This window comes from Schistocerca serialis, chromosome 4, assembly GCF_023864345.2.
Source record: "Schistocerca serialis cubense isolate TAMUIC-IGC-003099 chromosome 4, iqSchSeri2.2, whole genome shotgun sequence".
In the NCBI taxonomy this organism is placed as follows: domain Eukaryota; kingdom Metazoa; phylum Arthropoda; class Insecta; order Orthoptera; family Acrididae; genus Schistocerca; species Schistocerca serialis.
In genome coordinates, this window is record NC_064641.1 from 885,967,899 (window position 1) to 885,983,153 (window position 15,255).

Here is a 15,255-nt window from a genome sequence, read left to right on the forward strand (position 1 = left end):
ACAACAAAAACAATCAATATCATTAAATACGGTCCAAAAATAGTTCAAAAGGCTCTAAGCACTATGAGACTTAACACCTGTGGTCATCAGTCCCCTAGACTTACAACTACTTAAACCTAACTAACCTAAGGACATCACACACATCCATGCCCGAGGCAGGATTCGAACCTGCGACCGTAGCAGCAGCGCAGTTCCGAACTAAAGCGCCTAGAACCGCTCGGCCACAACGGCCGGCTGTTAAATATACGGTTTATAGTGCTTGGACTGGGCAGACACGGCACAAATGAGTTTTCCGGGGAGTTATCTTATCAATTAGAGCTCACCGTAGTCTTAAATCGGCCGTCGGAGTGTGGAATCGGCAAGCGTCGATTGTGTTGGTGTGTACTGGGCTGCTGTCTTGTCCTTCATCTCTGCGAGCAGGCAGTGCGTTCAAGATTATTGACACAGCCGCGGTCCACTGGCGAGGTCTACACGGCAAGATCTACTGGGCCTACTTGTTCACCGTTATGGTAGCAGCATTAGAAGGTGTCTGCTCTCAGACCGGGGTGAAGTTTTCCATGCGGTCGCCGGCCGCGGTGGGCGATCGTTTCTAGGCGCTTCCGTCCGGAACCGACCGACTGCTACGGTCGCAGGTTCGAATCCTGCCTCGGGCATGGATGTGTGTGATGTCTTTACGTTATTTAGGTTTAAGTAGTTCTAAGTTCTAGGGAACTGATGACCTCAGGTGTTAAGTCCCATAGTGCTCAGAGCCATTTGAACCATTTTTTTCATGCGGTCATATTACAAAGACAGCACGCGACGCCCATGAGAATGACTCGTTGACAGCGCAGTCAAACTCAACTCAGTGTGCAAAAGCAGCGTCAAGGAAGAGATGAAAGACTGGCTTCAGAAAAGGAAACAAAGTCGTATGCCCTTGACAATATCCGTCTGGAATGAAATCCAACAAAGACTGGAATGGAAATCAGAACTACATGGAGTAGGCAGAAGTCATGACGGCATTGGAGCAGCACCACGGGTAAGTGAAGACCAAGTCGTGACTGCCAAGTCTTGAGATGGAGACACAACACAGTCCCATCACGAAGTCTCATTCGTCACAGAGTATCTCCATGGAATGCACTCACCCAGCCTTATCGCTCTTCTGAAAAGAAGCCCTCTCCATTCTACAGCTCGGCTGTTTTGATGAATGTCTCCCCTCTCTTCTGCTTCGAGAGCGTTGAAATTTTGTAATCACATCTTATCATTGGTTTGGTTGTAGCGGTTTCCACAGAAGGACCAACAAACTGTCGCTTTTCAGCGCGCTAGCGCCGACACCGGTCGTCGGAAAATAAAACCTGGGTACTACTTTAATTTTGTATAGTGCCTCCATCTTCCAAAAACGCATAGTTTTCAAGATATAAGCGAAAAACTGAAAAAAATGCGAGAATTTTGAGGTTTCAAGCCGACCTCGTACAAGGAGACAAACTTTAAATTTGGGTTCAGCACCCCCGAAAAAACTATAGAGCCGTTGAGAAAAAACACCAATTGACTGGACTAGGTGGGAATGGGATCGGTGATCTCGCTGTTTGGTCCCCTCCCCTGAATCAACCGACCAATTAGATGGGAAACAGAGAGCTCGAGGCCAAACATGAGAATATATTTTTTTATGGGACATAAATGTTTCAACACTGGTCGAACAGCCTTTCCCAAACAACACTGTAGCATGGAATCCGTACGTAGTCCTTATTTTTTGCGCCAATCCATATACGATTGAAGTCGTGGACTTTCGTCCACCGAATACCCACTGACAGTGGATGAGGTATTTGTTTCACAAGAAGTCGATTCTGAGCACCTCCACATAGCACAGAGGAAACCAATTTTGAACAAGTTGGTGGATAGAGCAAAGACCGAGTAGGAAAACTGGAATATATGTAAAGATATTTTGGTTGAGATTGAGTGCATAGCCATGACAAATTGTATGCATAGTTATATTTTTCTACACTGGGTGTTATTAAACGGGATAAAGAACTTCTTGTTGTTTTATTTTCATTTGCATTAACGAATAGTTTAGTCTGTGAAGCCGTTGTAAATACGCGCAAGCCGCCAGAGTAGCCCTTTTTTTCCTCCCTGAATCCTATTAGACGATTTACCCGTGCAGCAGTGCAGTGGTCAGGAATCAACCGCGTTAGCAGACATCAGGAACACAGACGTCCAGCACGGTGCGTAGTTACGAGTCGTGACTGAATAACAACCAGTATGGGAAAAATTTATCACTTAAGTAATATATGTAAGGTGTTCAGCAGAAAGTCTTATGAACTAAGCGACATTAAATTCGTCCTTAACACCAATTAAGATGAAAGCTAGTGGCGGTTGACTGTAGCAAAATACCTCTGATTGTCTATTGTTTGTTTCAATGGCGACCTTTAGCAGGCGTAGTTCTGTTAAGACCTATGTACAGATCTATTGTAGAAAGTAAAACTCGATTAGCTCTAGTCATAGATGAACAGGGTCTCGTATCCACTGCTGTATGTGAAACACTGCGCGAAAACGAGAATTATTGCAGACAAGACGATTGTCACCGTTAGTGGACGCTGTATAGTACACGTCGCACATATAAAATACAGGTTAGCTGTTGATTTCTACGTAAATGATCTGATTCCCTGCCACCTCCTCCTCTGCCATCATTCCCTGCTCCCGAAGCTCCGCTGAATATCAGTTCAGCATTCAGCGCTGTAAAGACAACGTATCTTAACAGAACGACTCCTAGGGTTAAGTCAACATGACAGTACTTTAAATGTGTTTTTTTGCTCGTGGTGCATGCTGTGACTTTTAACACCCTGTCGTTAACTGGACGCTGAACTGTTAGGTGCGACATTGCATGTGGGTCACCGGCTCCGTTGTGTGAGCTGCACGTGACCTTGGCACTGACACTTAGACGTACTTCTCTTCTTCTTATCTACAGGAAAGGACGTTCACGTTTCACTTCCATTTTTGCTGTAGTTCGGGGCCATTGTTCTTATCTCTGAACGTTCTGTTTAAGTAATTTACATTCTGATTTCGTGGTTCGACCTTCTCAGCTGTGATCGTGTGCAATTTCTTTTTTTTATCACTTATCAAAACATTTTATCATCTTGATACTTTTAGATTCTATTACTCCAGACCTCAATAGACTTAGACGCGATTAATATCGCTAAATTAATCTTAATTAAGTTTGTTAATTTTTAATATCTCCTCCTACCCTGCAGATTTCTGCTACCACCTTTCCATGAGCATTTATACCATTATAAAATATTCTCAAACAAAGCAGTATCAATAAAAAGGCTATACAAGTTAGGTGTAAAAGGTTCTATGAGTGTATATGGTAGCAGATTTTTAAAATGTGCCATCGAACTTTCAGCCCAGAAGCAAATTAATTTTCTGCTGCGTCCAATGGACTGTGGCACAGTCGAACATGGTGAGTGCAAAACCGCAAGAAACAGTGAAATGCAGCATTTTTTTCGTCACTGTTGCATACTGTACACTGCCATCTGGAATCCTTCGGCGGGTCTTCAACGTACATCACAGTTGGAATTAAATATGAATTTAGGCAGTTGTAAATAGTATAAAATGTCCGAAATTTATATCCAGTCACTAGCCCTCTTAACCATTTTGATTTGATACACACCTATCATGGGTTGACTGACCATCCAGTCCAGACAACGGTAACTGTAGGAGACCCGGAAATGTCAGCATAAGATCCAAAGAAATGCCCCCTACAAGGGAGAGTCTTTAAATCCTAGTGATTAACTGGTGGAGCATTCGCAACAAAGTGCCAGAGTTTGAAGCGCTACCAAAAAATTCTGAAGCCCACATTGTGCTAGGTACAGAAAGCTGGCTAAAATCAGACATTGATAGGATTGAGATATTTGGGGAAAATTTAAGCGTATATAGACGGAATAGGATAACGGAAATGGAGGTGGCGTAATAGGTGTAGTCAAATCCTCTGAGATAGAAATTGCAACTCATACGAGAGTGTCTGGGCAAAACTCAGTAATCAATGGCGGGCATGAAATTATAATTGAATCCAACTATTGACCGCCAGAGTCCCTCCAGATGTAACCGAAAACTTGAAAGAAAACCTCAGTTTACTAGTAGGTAAGATCCTCAGTCATACTGTGCATACCGAAGGAAATTTTAACAATCAGAGAATCAACTAGGAAAATTAAGGTTTGTAAGTGGTAGGCTGATAAGACGTACAGTGAAACATTACCGAATGCCTTCTCTAAAAACTTTCTAGAATAGAGAGTTCAGAAGTCCACACATTATGGAAATATATTGGATCTGATGGCAAAAAGTAAACCTAACCTGTTTGAGGTTGTCCATGCAGAAACCAGTAGCAGTGATCATGAGGCAGTTGCAGCAACAACGATTATCAGCGTATAAAGACCAACTGAAACATGTATGAAATGCTTACTGATTTAATTATGATCCCTAGAGCTGCTTTTATGTGTATCATTTATTGCTACCTGTTTCTAACAACGGCACAGCTTCAGGCGGTAGCTAGATAAAAATCAAACTATTGTCAGCATGTATCTATATATGTAATTATATATAAATGTACAATATTTGCCTGTATTATAATTTTTTACTTGAGTTATAATGTCTTTGCTGTTTTTCAAATATAATTACTGTTTTTCAAATATAATCTCCTTTTGTCATATTTGTGCACAGATGCTACATTGTCGATTTACGTGACAGAGAAATGGTTTTCTTTTAAAAAGCAGTTCCTGTGGATTTGGTGCGCAGTTCATTATATTAGTATGTAGTTCATAAAATTTGTTGAGGCTGCGATGCGAAAAGGCGTACACAAAAAATATTTACAAATTAGGAGGATCTGTACGTTTAGCAAGCTAGATAAAAAGACAGTAGTGTCATATTTTTATGAAACACTTGAAATGTTTAGCTGTCTACAGGAACATGTAGATGAACTATGGCTCAGGTTTAAATGAGTAGTTGACTATGCACTCGTTAGATGTGTACCTAGTAGAATATTTCATGGTGGGAGCGACGCGTCATAGTTTACAGTCATTATAAAGAAATTTCTAAAGAAACAGGAGCTACTGCGTAGTAGGTATAAAACAAAGCATACTGAATGAAACTCGTTTGACTGTCAAGGGGGCAATGCGTGAAGCCTTTAATAACTGCCGCAGAATAATGTAATCGAAAGATTTCTCACAAAAACCAAGAAATTCTGGTCGTATGTACAGGCTGTTAGTGGTGCCAACGTTATTGTCCAGACACCCATGGACCAGACAGGAACTGAAATTGAAGCTAGCAAAGGAAAGTATAAATGGTGAACTAAGATTTCAAATGTTTCTTTACAAAGTAAAATCCAGGGATATTGACCCAATTTAGCTCTCACAACACTGCAAAAGTGAGTGATACCGATACTGGTGTTCAGAAACAGCTGAAATCGCTGTAAATGAACAAAACTCCCGGTTCCGACGGAATCCCTATGAGAGTCTGGACCGAATTTGTGGCTGAGTTGCCTCTTTTATCCATACGCTGAGGTGGCAAAAGTCGCGGGATAGCGATAAGCACATGTACAGATGGCAACAGTATCACGCACACAATGTATAAAAAGGCATTGCGTTGGCATAGCTGTCATTTGCACTCAGGTGATTTGTGTGAAACGGTTTTCGACGTGATTATGGGTGCACGACGGGAATTAACAGACTTTGAACGCGGAATATTAGTTAGAGCTAGACGCATGGGACATCCCATTCGGACATAGTTAGGGAATTCAATATTCCGAGATCCACCGTGTCAAGAGTACCAAATTTCAGGCATTACCTCTCACCACGGAAACCCAGTGGCCGACGGCCTTCACTTAACGACCGAGAGCACCGGCGTTTGTGTAGAGTTGCCAGTGCTGACGGACAAGCAACACTGCGTGAAAGGACCGCAGAAACCAACGTGAGGCGTCCGACGAACGCATCCGTTAGGACATCGCGGCGAAATCTGGCGTTGTTGGGCTACGGCACCAGATGACCGACGGGAGTGCCTTTGCTAACAGCACCACATCGCCTGGACTCGTGATCATATCGGTTGGACTCCAGACGACTGGAAAACGGTGGCCTTGTCAGATGAGTTCCGATTTCAGTTGGTTTGAGCTGATGGTAGCGTTCGAGTGTGGACCAGAGCCCACGAAACCATGAATCCAAATTGTCAACCAGACACTGCGCAAGCTGTTGATGGCTCCGTTTACATGGAAAGGACTTGGTCCTCTGGTCCAACTGAACTGGTCATTGACTGAAAATGGTTATGTTATGCCACTTGGAGACCATTTGCAACTATTCATGGACTTGATGCTCCCAAACAACGATGAAATTTTTATGGAAGACACTGCACGATGTCACCGAACCACAATTGTTCGCGATTGGTTTGAAGAACATTCTGGGCAATTCGAACGGATGATATGATCACCCAGATCGTCCGAAATGAATCTCATCGTACAGTTATGGAACATAATCGGGAAGCTAGACCGTGCAGAAAATCCTGCACCGTAACACTTTCGTAGTTTACGGACAGCTATAGCAGCAGTATGGCTCAATATTTCTGCAGGGGACTTCCAACGACTTGTTTATTCCATGCCACTTCGAGTTGCTCCACTGCACAGGGCAAAAGGAGGTCCAACACGATGTTAGTAGGTGTCCCATGACCTTTGCCACCTCAGTGTAATCTACTGTGGATCCCTCGAACAAAAAGCAGTGGAAGAACGCACACAACACATCCGTCTATAAGAAGGGTAGGAGGAGTAATCGAAAGAACTGCCATCCAATATCATTGACATCCAGTTATTGTAGAATCTTAGAACATATTTCGAGCCCAAACGTAATGAGTCACTTTAAACAGAACGATCATCCATGACAACAAGCATGGATTCCGAAAACATCAATCATGCGAACCCAAGTCACACTTTTCTCACATGACATACTGAAAGCTTTGGATCAAGGCAGTCAGGTATCATATGCAGTGTTTCTCGATTGCTGAAAAGCATTTGAGTCAGTACCACATCTACATATATTATCGAAACTATATCTATAAAGTATCAAGCAAAATTTATGACTGGATTAGCGATTCCTAGGTGGGGAGTACGTAGCACGTTACCTTGCATGGAGGGCCATCGGCAGATGTGAGAGTAACTACAGGTGTGCGGCAGGGAAGTGGTGCTGTTCTTGTAGTATATTAATGGCCTTGCAGACAATATTAATAGTATCCTCAGACATTACGTAGATGGTGCAGTTATATATAATCAAGTAATGTGTGAAAGAAGCCGCATAAATAAGTATTCAGTCGGATTCTGATAAAATTTCAAAGAACTGCAAAGATTGGCAACTTGGTTTGAATGCTCAAACATATAAAATTTTCTGTTCCACAAAACGTAAAAACGTGTTATGCTATTACTGCAACAGAAATGAGTCATACAAACACGTTGTTGTATGCTTTTGTAAGACTGTGGAATGGACCCTTCACACAGGCTTCTCGTTGGTAATGCAGGTGAGAGACCTCGATTCATTAGTAGAAAACTAGAAAAACACAAACAGTCTACAAAGGGTACTGCTTACAAACCACCTGTGCAATCCATCGTAGATTATTGTTGAAGTGTTTGGAACCCGTATCAAATAGGACTAACAGAGAAGACCAGTAGTGCGAATGGTCAGAGGAGTGGCTGACTTGCAGGAGAGTGTCACAGAGATGCTGTAAGAACGGAATTGGCGAACTCCTGAAGACAGGCGAAAACTACCCAGTGAAAGCCTACTTAGTAAGTTTTTAAGAATGAGATTTTCACTCTGCAGCGGAGTGTGCGCTGATATGAAACTTCCTGGCAGATTAAAACTGTGTGCCGGACCGAGACTCCAACTCGAGACCTTTGCCTTTCGCGGGCAAGTGCTCTACCATCTGAGCTACCCAAGCGCGACTCACGACCCGTCCTCACAGCTGTGAAGTTTGGAAGGTAGGAGACGAGGTACCAGCAGAACTGAAGCTGTGAGGACGGGTCGTGAGTCGTGCTTGGGTAGCTCAGATGGTAGAGCACTTGCCCGCGAAAGGCAAAGGTCCTGAGTTCGAGTCTCGGTCCAGCACACAGTTTTAATCTGCCAGGAAGTTTCAAGTTTTGTAAGAACCACCTTTAAATGATGAATCTAGGAATTTACTTCAAACTCTGAATATCGCTCCCCTAGGATTGCAAAGATAAGATTCGACTAATTACAGAGCGTACAGAGGCGTTAGGCAATCAGGCTTCCCGCGCTCCACACGTAAATGGAATGCGAAAAAGTCTTAACAACTGGTACAGTGGGACGTACCCTCTGTCATGCATTTCACAGTGTTTCGCAGACTATAGATGTAGATGTAAATGCGTAATTGATCACAGAGGTTTAATATCCCACCACGCCCGTTACCTGAAGAACAATTTACTGTCTTATGTAATTACACATAACATGAATTACATCTACAGTTACAACACTTGGAATAACAAAATTCAACACAAAAAACTTTTTCTGAAAAAAAAACGTAACGGTAATACAAACAGATAAACATAAAAGTTTGTTATAAACTGCCAAAAACAGCAACTCAGGGGCATATAATAGCTAGAGGTTTGGTGAAAAATGTAACAAGTAAAAAGTAATTGAATACCTCTGTCATTTCGCAGCATACTTTCGCATTCTGATGTGTTTACACTGCAATAGTCCGGTCAGTTTGCGTTTCAGTTTTAGCTCACAACTTGGATACTTTGGCTCAAAATTTCAACTCCTGCATTAACAAGCGTTATATGACTCTTCTCGTCTTTTCAAGTGCTCTGTCCATAATGACTGCGCTATCAACGGGAGGTTAAATTGTAATCTCCCTTCCCTCCTTTTTTCGAATGCCATAAAAAGGGATAACTTTCCACTAAAAAAATACTTGCTTCAGTACATCGGTCACTGGAAGTCTAGTTAGATTAAACATGCAACAAAATTGTGTGCCCCTTCACGAAAAAATATTGCAAGTTTTATATTATCCACTCTGTGTAATAGGATCATGATTACTGCAGGTGAGTTGGTAACCAGAATACCTTACACACGGATTAAGGTTCCCGGAGGAGAAAAGACACGAAAACCTTCCAGAAGCCTCGAAGTTGTCGCCGTCGCCTCTGTCCTTCCAGCAACGGCTGCTGAGTGTTTGCTCTTACATCACTCGCCTACGTCGATTCGTCCTCTGGAGAAGTGTAAGTGACTCATCGGAAAACATTACCCTTCGCCTCTCTTTGGCAGTCCTGGAAGTGGGGCCGTTAGTAGCAAAATTCAGGAAACTCTGCCAAGGATCCACGCTTGATGTAGAAACTGTAAGCTGTCTCTGAATGTAAATGAAACGTCTTGCATCCAAATAGGCGGGGAGACAAACAAAATCTTGATTATACGAATGACGATCATTTAGTGTATAGATCAGTGGTTTCGAAACCTTTTTCATTCTCGACGCCCTTATTGCATTAGAATTTTTTCTTGGTGTAGCAAGTCAAAACATAGTCTATCTCACGCCGTTGGAGGGAGCAGCTGATGCGGTTATGTTAACTGAAACATATAATAATAAGCATAACATAATATTAAATTCGTAAAGTTTTTATTGAACAAATGGCTCAAATGGCTCTGAGCACTATGGGACTTAACTACTGTGGTCATCAGTCCCCTAGAACTTAGAACTACTTAAACCTAACTAACCTAAGGACATCACACACATCCATGCCCGAGGCAGGATTCGAACCTGCGACCGTAGCAGTCACGCGGTTCCGGATTGCGCGCCTAGAACCGCTAGACCACCGCGGCCGGCTTTTATTGAACAAATTTATCATGAGTTTAATTAATGGTAACGGATGAGCTTGTTCACTCGGCATCAAAGAGGTTGCCGAAAACGCCATTCCCGATGCACGTTAGTTTTCTCACGTTCAGAACCACGTGACATGTACCTTACAACTGATTGTAAACATAGGTGATGGATTTTGACTCGTCCCACCTGTCTCAGTTAGTGTCCAGTACTGGAACATTTCCAGTCCGCCCCAGCACCGCAGTCAGACGACCTGCAACACCGTTTGAGAACCACTGGAAGACATTTACAACTGGAAAATATATGGCGGCGTGCGCGCACAGCGATTTAAAGCGCACCGCAGCATAAAATCAGTAGTCACGAAGGCGGTTTCCAAACAAGGATTAATTAATGAAATTCAGAAAAGATAGAGGTCACAAATCCGTCGTTCGTCTCATTACCAAAGACTGACCGTTAGTCACGGATCCATGCGAGTTAGCATCAATACGACTGATAGTTACCTTTCAGAAAACAGCTGCGCGTTTTGTCATTGGTTCGTGTAGCGAGCGCAAGAGCGTTAGAGATATTGAAACGCATCGCCTCTCCTTGCTGGTGGTAACTGGGTTGCCTATTTCCAGGTACTTGGCCAGTGCAAGAGTGCGATAGATCACAATGTGGGGCCTGTGGAGTAGCGGAATGATCGCAGAAGGTCATCGTCAGTCAGCATCTCAGCGGAATTTTGCAAGGAAAGATCGACACTGGGAATTATTCTGGAATCAAGAGTCCGAAGTAAGAACCATAATTCCATTTTATTGTTCATCATCATCATCCTGTTAACACCATTATCTAGTACAAGTTAAATTAGTTGTGTCCCTTAACACGTAAGGCTACTTAACAAATGCTTAATTATACTAATAACCAATGAATTGTTATGAAACAATTAGGAGAGATTTGCTTCTCTCCGATTTTTTAAGTTTTCTTAATCATTTCTCACTATTATTCCCTGCGCAGTTACTTTCCCCTGAAAGGCGAAACTGTCGTATTAACACACGAACAGAAGTGATCTGCTTTGAAAGACAACGCTCGCATATGAAACTAGGAGAAAGGGAACTCGTTCATCCCTTAGGAAGCCTGCGAGCCATCTGTCCGTGCAAAGCATGATCAGTCTTCTACTTCTGTAGTGGTCAATCCAAGGATTGGTTTGCAACAGCTACAATGGCAGCTTGTCTCCATTCTGTGCGTCTTTCAGCTTTCCTCTTCATTTCTTTTTAGGTGTTACATCCCACATCTTTCACGATTTGATCCATGTACCTCAGCCGTGGTCTTCCTCTTGGTCTTTTTCCCTCGACATATCCCTGTATGATTGTGGTCAGGAGTCCTTTACGTCTTAATAGATGGCCTGTAAATTGCAGTCTTCTTTTAACAATGAAACTCCAGAAGCTTCTCTTCTCACCTGCTCTTTCCAGAACCACTTCGTTTGTGACCTTGTCGATACATTTTATTTTGAGCATGAGTCTATAGCTACACATTTCAAAAGAATTTAGCTTCTGGTCTTCCTCTGTCCCGCGAGTCCATGTTTCACACCCGTAGCATGCCACACTCCACACATATGATTTCAAAAATCTTTTCCTGATTTCAAGGCTGATGCTCTTAAATGTTAAGATGTTTTTCTTCTTGTTAAAAGCAGCCTTTGCTTGAGCAATTCTACTTCTCACTCCTGCCTTGCTCCTTCCAGCCCTGGTAATATTACTGCCCAAATAAGTAAATTTATCAACTTGTTCAAGCAGTTCATTGCCTACATGAACTTGGACTTTCACTTGATATTTTTTGTCACATGCCATTACTTTTGTTTTTGCTTTATTAATTCTCATATTATATTCTTCCCCCAAAATTTTATCCATACTATTCAGTAGGACTACAAGATCTTCTTCACTTTCAGCCAGGACAGCTATATCATCGGCATATCTTATCATATCTATTCGTTGGGCATGAATTGCTACACCTGTCTGTGAATTTTCCCTTACTTTTTTCAGCGCCTCTCCAATGTATAGGTTAAAGATAACAGTGGATAGTACGCAACCTTGTCGGACACCTTTCCGTATCTGCACCTCTTCTTGTTTCGTCCGTCCACAGATAACTGCTGTCTCGTTTTTGTACAGGTTCCATAATAGTATGAGACATGTAATAGGCAACCTACAACGTGCATGACTTGCGTGCGATATCGTAACTTTTGGTTATATCACCAAATAGGAAAGTTTTCAATGCGTAGTAAATACAGGGCTATTACAAATGATTGAAGCGATTTCATAAATTCACTGTACCTCCATTCATTGACATATGGTCACGACACACTACAGATATGTAGAAAAACTCATAAAGTTTTGTTGTTGTTGTCTTTAGTCCTGAGACTGGTTTGATGCAGCTCTCCATGCTACTCTATCCTGTGTAAGCTGCTTCACCTCCCACTACGTACTGCAGCCTACATCATTCTGAACCTGCTTAGTATTCATCTCTTGGTCTCCCTCTACGGTTTTTACCCTCCACGCTGCCCTCTAATACTAAATTGGTGATCCCTTGATGCCTCAGAACATGTCCTGCCAACCGATCCCTTCTTCTGGTCAAGTTGTGCCACAAACTTCTCTTCTCCCCAATCCTATTCAATACTTCCTCATTAGTTATGTGATCTACCCATCTAATCTTCAGCATTCTTCTGTAGCACCACATTTCGAAAGCTTCTATTCTCTTCTTGTCCAAACTATTTATCGTCCATGTTTCACTTCCATACATGGCTACACTCCACACGAATACTTTTATAAATGACTTACTGACACTTAAATCAATACTGGATGTTAACAAATTTCTCTTCTTCAGAAACGCTTTCCTTGCCATTGCCAGTCTACATTTTATATCCTCTCTACTTCGACCGTCATCAGTTATTTTGCTCCCCAAATAGCAAAACTCCTTTACCACTTTAAGTGTCTCATTTCCTAATCTAATTCCCTCAGCATCACCTGAGTTAATTCGACTACATTCCATTATCCTCGTTTTGCTTTTGTTCGTGTTCATCTTATATCCTCGTTTCAAAACACTGTCCATTCCGTTCAACTGCTCTTCCAAGTCCTTTGCTGTCTCTGACAGAATTACAATGTCATCGGCGAACCTTAAAGTTTTTATTTCTTCTCCATGGATTTCAATACCTGCTGCTTTAGTGCTTGCTCAATATACAGATTGAACACACTAATTAACCTACCTAAATTATCCTAAGGACAAACACACACACCCATGCCCGAGGGAGGACTCGAACCTCTGACAGAATTACAGTGTCATCGGCGAACCTTAAAGTTTTTATTTCTTCTCCATGGATTTCAATACCTGCTCATTTAGTGCTTGCTCAATATACAAATTGAACACACAACTTAACCTACCTAAATTATCCTAAGGACAAACACACACACCCATGCCCGAGGGAGGACTCGAACCTCCGCCGGGACCAGCCGCATTTGAATGTCAACCTTTTTCCTACGCCGTATTGGATATGGTACTGTGTTGTGTTTTTAGTGTTTTTATATTTTTGTCTAACCACTGTACTATCAGAGTACACAGGACCGTGACGATGATGTTATGTTTCCATTTTGTGTGCTGCAACTTGCCATTTGAACGCCATAACGAGTGGGAATCTGAGCTAAGAAAAGGAAAAGGTGTTAGTACAATCCATGTAGTGTTTTACTGTAACATTTGCCAGAAACGCATATTGTAATATTTTTCATTTAGGTTCTGAACATCTTCAGATTGATTGTAGTTGCAGAGCAACATGTCAGCATAGAAGATTCCAGATATTTCTCCAGGGTAAGAAGAGCAGAGGGTGCATACAAAAGAACGGCCTTATTCAAGGCGATGTGCTCGCTCCTGTGCTTTGTATGCATCAATGATCAGCCCATTACTGAACACTACAGGCATTTCATTTATGCTGATGATGCGGCATTGGCCGCCCAAGGGGAGACGTTGACTTCATTATTGAATATGGTTGGCCTTTACTATGAGGTCAGTCACCTACAGCGAAATCCCAACGGGACTCAGGCGTGTGCATTACACTTACGGAATAGAGAAGCTCGGCGCCGTTGGACGTCACACAGCGAGGCAGACGACTTAAGCATTGTCCAACGCCTCTGGACGTTCTATTGACTGTTCAATGTCCTTCAACAAATATTGCTTTAACACTAGACTGAAGGGCAATGCAAGGAATAACATTTTGAGGAAGCTCACAGCCAGCACCAGGGGAGCTAGTCTTTACATTCTGAGGATTTCTGCTCTTGCCTTGTGTGTGTGTCAGCTGAAGAGTACACCTCACCTGTGGTAAGTGCATCTGCTCACACCAAGCAGGTTTGCACTACCGTTACTGAGACTGTCCGAATTCTGTCGGAATGTAAGAATCCAACTCCAGTCGACAGACCCTACCCGGTTGTTGGAATATTGTTTGAATAGCATCATTAACCCCCCCGCCCCCCGCCCATCATACATAGCATGATCATCAAACTGTAGCGTTTCCATTGAAATCTAAAAAGAGTTGTACCGCTAGAACTCAGCCATTGGAGTGAACACGGGAGTCTAACTACATCACCAGCTGGAAGAGTAAACTGCCACCGAATATCCCTGCGAAGGAAGACCTAGTCCCAGGACACGACCTGCCTTGCCCTATTTGGAAATCAGTCAATCGTCGTAGGGTGAGCGTCCCTCGTTGTAAAACCAACATGCAAATATGGGTTATCCTTCCAGATGACAGGGACGTGTCCTACTGTTGCAGTACAACACAAGATACATATCACTTACTCATATGTCCTGCATTGGAACAATCTTGCTCATAATTGGACTTGATCGAGGCAAGTAACAAGGCCACCGGAGTTGCTGCGTTCTGGAAATGCTGACCGGACATGGAAAGGAGCGAACGAGCCCATCAGTTTTATGTGCTGCTTTTAGCCTCCGTATGTCACTAAGATTAAAACTGACAGATTTTTCTGCAACTACAATGGAACTGTAGGGGTTCAGTCCTTGAACTAAATCGATAATCGTTAGAAAGACAAATGCGACATTAGATTGCAATAGAAGTATTGGAATACTAACTCAGTTGACAAGAATTTATCTCCACTTGACATCATGTCAAGCTTACATAAAAAATAAGAAACATAATTGCCGAAAATGTGTTGCGAATTGACAGAGGTATTTTATTATTATTTATCTTTGTTACATTACTCACCAGAACCCTAGTTTGTGTTATCTAAGTAAGCTTTAACATTATTGAATGTATTGTACTTTTTACTAGCTTTTTAAATAACTTTTTTCGTAACTTCTTTAATGTCCTTAGGCAGTTAATTATACAATTTTATTTCTTGGTAATGCTGTTTGAGTTATATTCGTATGTTCTTCTTTTATTAGTAAATGTCGTTTCAGACAAAATTTTGTTCC